This window comes from Phascolarctos cinereus, unplaced genomic scaffold (assembly GCF_003287225.1).
Source record: "Phascolarctos cinereus isolate Bilbo 61053 unplaced genomic scaffold, phaCin_HiC Scaffold_9;HRSCAF=440, whole genome shotgun sequence".
Lineage (NCBI taxonomy): Eukaryota > Metazoa > Chordata > Mammalia > Diprotodontia > Phascolarctidae > Phascolarctos > Phascolarctos cinereus.
Window position 1 is genome coordinate 151,325,988 of NW_027556402.1, and position 6,417 is coordinate 151,332,404.

At 39.1% G+C, this 6,417-nt stretch overlaps 1 pseudogene; it reads left to right on the plus strand.

Moving 5' to 3' along the window:
• Nucleotides 1-833: 833 nt before the first annotated feature.
• On the plus strand, nt 834-2,561 carry LOC110213065 (immunoglobulin-like domain-containing receptor 1; annotated as a pseudogene).
• The last annotated feature ends 3,856 nt before the right edge of the window (nt 2,562-6,417 follow it).

Genomic DNA, 6,417 nt, shown 5'->3' on the forward strand with positions numbered 1-6,417 from the left:
TATTGAAATGCAGATATCAAAATAGTTTGTAGGGAGAACAAGACAATTCATGGGTCACAAGTTAGGAACCCTTGTTCTACATTGTATTATATAGCTTTTAATTATGATTAACAAAACTAAATAGAAATCTAGTTTATTGTAGAAAGGGACCATAACCAAGCAACCTCCATTTACGTGCTATCATCTTCCATCAGCAGACCACATATCTGGGATAAATTAATAGTCACTTGAGTGCTGGCCTTGTCAACACAACCTTATGAAAGCACAATAAAGTTACCAACCAAATTAATTTTTCCAGTCCTCTTTCCAGGAGATATAAAACTGCTTTCTAAGCAGTCTGTTGTCTGACACAAGCAAAACCGATAATAAGATCAGCATCCAAAGGGTTTGGGTAAAAATGCCTACAGAAGTGTACCTTGTTCCTGCACTGCTCAATAATTATGGGTTGAAAGTGGGACAGATGCTGTGCTGCAGCTAAGGGATCACTGTAACCTGAAGTGACAGCCTGGGGTGGCAGTGGAAATTCTCACCAGTTTTTGATCTATTCAGGATAAGGCAGAAGGGTAGTATCTTGGCTTCTCTGCTCAGTAGTTGATTTCAGGGTTACAGAAGGAGTGGAGACATCAGTATGGCCATTGCAGTTTATGTAAAATCACATGGGCTATAGGGAGAGAGGATATCATCAAAGCTACCTGATCTGTGGAGAATCACAAAATCTTGCCTCGCTTGAGGGAGTGGAGCACTTGAAAAGCCCTAATGAAGACTAGACTTTCGTGGGCTGTAACACATAAAGAAAATAACTGTACCTTGGAGACACTGAGCAGAAAGAGGTAATGATGGGCTCAGAACTAATTCCACCTCTTCTCCTTTTTACTTGGCTCCTAACAAGATGCCTTAAACTTAAACTTTATTAAAAGGAAAGGAACCCACGTGTACAAAAATATTTATAGTAGCTCTTTTTGTGGAGGTAAGGAATTGGAAATTGAGGAGATGCCCATCAATTGAGGAATAGTTGAATGACTTGTGGTATGGAATACTACTTTTCCATAAGGAATGATGAGCAGATAGATTACAGAAACATCTGGAAAGACTTCCATGAATTGACACTGAGTGAAGTGAGCAGAACCAAGAGAACACTGTGCACAGTAACTACAACATGTTGCAATGACCAACTTTGATAGACTTAGCTCTTCTCAGCAATGCAATGATCTAAGTCAATTCCAAAAGACTCATGATGGAAAATGCTATCCACACCCAGAGAAAGAACTATGGAGTCTGAATGCTGATCAAAGCATGCTATCTTTCTTTTTTTTTCTTTCTTGTTTATTTTTTTCTTTTACAACATGACTAATGTGGAAATATGTTTAATATGATTGTATGTGGACAGCCTATATTAAATTCCATGCCATCTTGCAGGAGGTTAAGGAGGGAAAGGGAAATTTAGAACTCAAAATCTTATAAAAATGCATGTTGAAAACAAAAAATAAATAATTAAAAAAACTTAAACTTTATTGGCAATGGTACAGGATACCAAAGGTTATGTTTCACTGTTTGCCTCCATCATCATTAAACGTGACTATGCCATATCTGCCCAGCTGCAAGATGTGGTGGTGGCCTGGAATTTCAAGTTCTTTTGCAAGAACCCTATCCTTACTTCTCTGCATGAGCAGATTTTGTCATTACTGAGGCAATGTGGTACAACCATGGAGTTTACTATTGTGCCATCAAGTCTCTGGGGAACAATACCTCAAGGGAAGAAGATCAGTAGACGAGAATCATTGTGCCCCACTGGCTGCCAGTTATCTTCCTTTTCTTTGGAACCATCCTTCTAATTTTGCTCATCAGTATGTGCTGGTGCTATTTCTGTCCCAAGTATTGTTGCTGCTATGTCTATTGTCCCTACTGTTCAGCCTGGTGCTCCAGACCCATGAAGCCCTGGCCCAGCCCTGGTATATAAAGCAGGTTTGGACACTAATTCCCCAGGTGATACAAAAACCCTTTTACTGGGTTGCTGACAAAAGTTCTCAGGTTTTATCTTGCCAGATGAACCTGCTGCTGTAGCAATATTCTTCCCCACAGGCCAGTTTCCTTTGGATACCGGTGTCCCTAACACCAACTTATTCCCATTTCACCAATGGAATGTTAGAGTACTTAGAGAAGGAACTACAGAAACTTAACCCTGCCCAGTCCCTCCCAACAGACCACAAAGCATGTTGTCCTCCCTGGGAATAGAAATCATGGAATGCAGCATTATCCACCTTCTCCCTATCCCCACCTTGTTTAGAAAACTCCCTCCTCACAGAGGACCACTAAATCATCTCAACAGTTGTGGGGCCTCCAGTTTTCTAGGGGACATTGGGCTCTCAGGGAGATAAAAGAGGAGAGAATGAAGAATTATGACTCTGATTCCCATTGAGAGTACCTGGAGCCATGACCAAAGTCTCAGAGCATAAAGGCTGTGAAAACTATAAAAGTACAAAGCAGTTGACCTCCAGGAAGAAGTCTTACTTATCTTCTGGCCATACTCTGATAGGCTGAGTGATGATGAGTCCTACTTCTGAGAGGCCAGCTAGCACCAAAACCACTCCATGCAATGGAGCCACTCTCCAGGGAGTAATCATTTTTCTGGCCAAAGGGAGAGCTGCTACATCACCATAACTGCCAATGCCAAAGTTCCTCCCCCCACCCCATCTTGCCATATCTCTTGGGGTTCAGAAGGAACAGCAACATTGTCACAGTTAGAAAACCCATTGCTCTCTTCAACCCCTAAACTGGCCAAAAGAGAAGCCATTGAGCTATCATTCTCTAGAAGTCATTCCAGGCAGAATGGCAGGAAAAAGGGGAATGTGGAAAGGTATTTGTTGAGAGAAACCTCCACTGAAGGAAGGAGTGTCATCATCTAATATCTAGTATCTCCTTGGCTGCTCTTTCATGGTGGAAAATAATTAGTTTTCTGATTAAGAAGCTCTGGTGTTTCTGATCTTGTGTTTCTGACTTGAATTACAGAAACCATGCTAAAGTGGCACGATGGCATGACCCTATTACATTTGACCTTTGATTTGTCCTTTTGTTCATTCAATAAGCAGGTATTAAGTGTCTACTATGTGGCATCTACTGTTCTAGGCACTGGTGATACAAAGGCAAAATAAGTCAATCAACACCTACTATTTTTTTTTAGTGGCAGCTAAGTGGCACGGGTCACTGTACATAGAGTTCTGGCCTGTAGTCAGGAGGATCTGAGTTCAAATGCAGTCTCAGACACTTACTGGTTGTGTGACCCTGGACATGTCAGTGAACCCTGTTTGCCTCAGTCTCTTCATCTGTAAAATGAGCTGGAGGAGGAAGTGGCAAAACACTCCAGTATCTCTGCCAGGAACCACCACCCCCTCAAAAAAAAAAACAGGCCAGGAAGAGTCAGACACAACTGAAAAATGACTAAACCACAACAACAAATGTCTTTTACAGGCACAATGTTAGGCACTGAGGATGCAAAGAGAGATGTTAATGAGAATATAGTTCCTACCAAGAGCTCAGTTTCATGAGTCTTAAACTCAGTTACACTCATCAGAATCAAGGGTTACTATCATTTTGAACTTAGGAACCTTTATAAACCATTTGAAACCCAAGAGGAGCAAAAGAAATGGCCTATATGTGCCTCTGTGTATACCCAGCTCTAAAAGATATTTATAAGGGGAACGTTTTATTGAAAGAGTCTACACTTGTTTCATCCCTAGATTTAGAGCCTCCCTGTTTGGTTAATACTGTTTTAGGGTCACATCAATTTAAAGATACTGCCTGTGGGAAAATAAAAGACTGATTGGTAAAATCCCATTTGTTTCTTCTCTTGTCCTTTTGACAATGTTGATAGTGATTATGGTGCTGATGATCACAAGTGCTTGGTGGTGGTGATATTGACAGATAAAAAAGAAGACTGTTTTAATGGAAAAAATAAAATAGAAATAAATCAAGAAGTCCATGAAGGTACATTGAGTACTTTGCAATTGCCGTCTATGGAGAGTGGCTTCAGTGTTAAAGAGGTAAGAGGTAGAAATTATCCCTAGAAAAAGTTAAATGAATTTTAATATTTCCCCAAGTTTTAAACATTGGAAGTTAAGATTTAATTCAGCACCAATTTGAAGTTTCATTCTTCAGCTTTGTGGAAATAAGCAATATGCTTTTTGAAGAAGCAAAAAATATTTACAGCTCTGCTTTCAACACCTAAGAGGATTTATAGAACCCCCTGGGAGAAACTAATTTTATCAGTGCTCTTTTGCATAAAAGAAATACAGCCACAGAGACTCGATGTAGGCAAGCTCTAGAAGCTTAAAAAACAGTGTACTATGTTTAATGGGGAAAAAAAAACTTTTAAGTCAGAGATCACATAGATTAGTTACTGTCTTGTATAACCTATAACAGGTTTAATCACTGCCTCTTATAGTAAAGAACGCATTTAGAAAGGAAGGGGGAAAGGTGACCCTCTTAAAAAAAAACTCCCCTTAGGAAATATTAACATCTGTTCAAGTAGATAGCTAGTGTTCAATATAGGTATCAGAATACAAAGTGGATGAAGTCCCATTAGGTGAATAATCAATTCAGCAGAGGCTATAGGCTCTAACTTAGAACTTAATGAAAAGAATAAAATAAGCCTGATATCTTAGGCAATTTCTATTTCAATTTGGGAGTTATTATTAAAATTGTTTCTCTAATCCAACAAGTATTTATTAGTTCCTAGTTTGTGCAAGGCATAGTTTAGGCACTGGGAGTAAAGACAAATAAATAATAGTCCCTGGCCTCAAAGAGTATATATCTGTATCTGTAGATACACACACAAGCATTCATACATACACACATACATACATACATATATATAATATATATATACATACATAAATACACACACATATACATATAGATATATAGATATAGATAGATTATACATATGCACTCATGATGAAAGATGGAAGTCCAATTTAGCCTGTTTGCCATTATAATAACATTTCATTTCAGTATTGGTGATGATGCCACAGTTTTAGCAGATAACAGTAAATTACCTACTTTACATAATCCCTATTCCTTTTTTTATTTTTAGGCAGTTGGGGCTAAGTGACTTGCCCAGGGTCACACAGCTAGTAAGTGTCAAGTGTTTGGTCTGAGGCCAGATTTGAACTAGGTCCTCCTGACTTCAGGACCAGTGCTGTATCCACTGTGACACCTAGCTGCCCCTATAATCCCTATTCTTAAATGCCAAAAAAATTACAAAAAATACTCTTGCTGTAATAAATTCCACAATAAGTTAAACTGACTCTACCTAAGTGAAACATTTCTTTTTTCAATGCCCTTCCTACAGTTTGGTCCTATCACTAGTGGTATAATATCTAATTACTCATCTTTTCCTGGGATCAGGAAAAGGGCAATTTGTAAAGATTGTGGTTCTGGTAGCACGAAGTCTATCACATCGTGATTTAGATCTTTTGTCCCCATACAGAACACCCACACCCATCAGAAGATCTCACTGCCACTACTAGTGACTCTCTTCTCAATAGCTGTAGCTGTCCTAGTTGAAGGATTTACTCTGAAGAGCAAAATTTCTAACCTGGCACCTACTTGTGGAGTCACTCTTGAGGGGAAATGAACGAAATGTCACAATAAGGAAGTAGGCACGACAGGAAGAAAATGTTTTAGCTTGAAAATAAAATATATTGGCCTCCTAAGAGGAAAAGTTGTGCCATCAGACTTGGTGAAGGAGAATAAGAAATCTGATGATTAATTTAGCTCATTATGGGCTAAGAGAAGAAGTGGTTTTTAACATTATAGAAACACTGTCCTCAGGATAGCTCTCTATCCTTGTTAACTCAGGAGCATCTCCCTCATTGGCCAGATGACCTGAGGAAATTTGTTTGAGTAAAAGTTACCTCTGTTCTAACAATAATGCATGTTTCCCAGGCTGCCATTTGGCATTGCTGAGCAATGAAAATGTAGAAACAAAGGGACGGTTTATCTCCTATTTCTACACTTTTATAATTGGGTTCTTGTGAATAGTGAATACTGAAAAGAAATATGAAAGTACAGGAAGTTCTGCTATTACAGACATATGCATTCCTAGAAATCATTTTATGCATTCCTAAAAATCATTGTGCTGTATGAAATCACACGTTAAAAATCATAGGACCTATGAGGAAAAGGGATTTAGGAAGATAACACTCAAACATGGAATCCAGCTCACCTCATTTAATCCTGGGTCAAGGAATATGACAGCTCCACAATGCTTTCCCTCAATTGGAATAAGACATCTTTTTTCCCCATGGGCCCCACCACATTCTGGTGGAACACCCACACCCATTCCATGAGTATAGATCACCCCTTTGACTCATGCCTACCACCCCAGTACAGATTTCCTTGATGACAAAATCACTCATA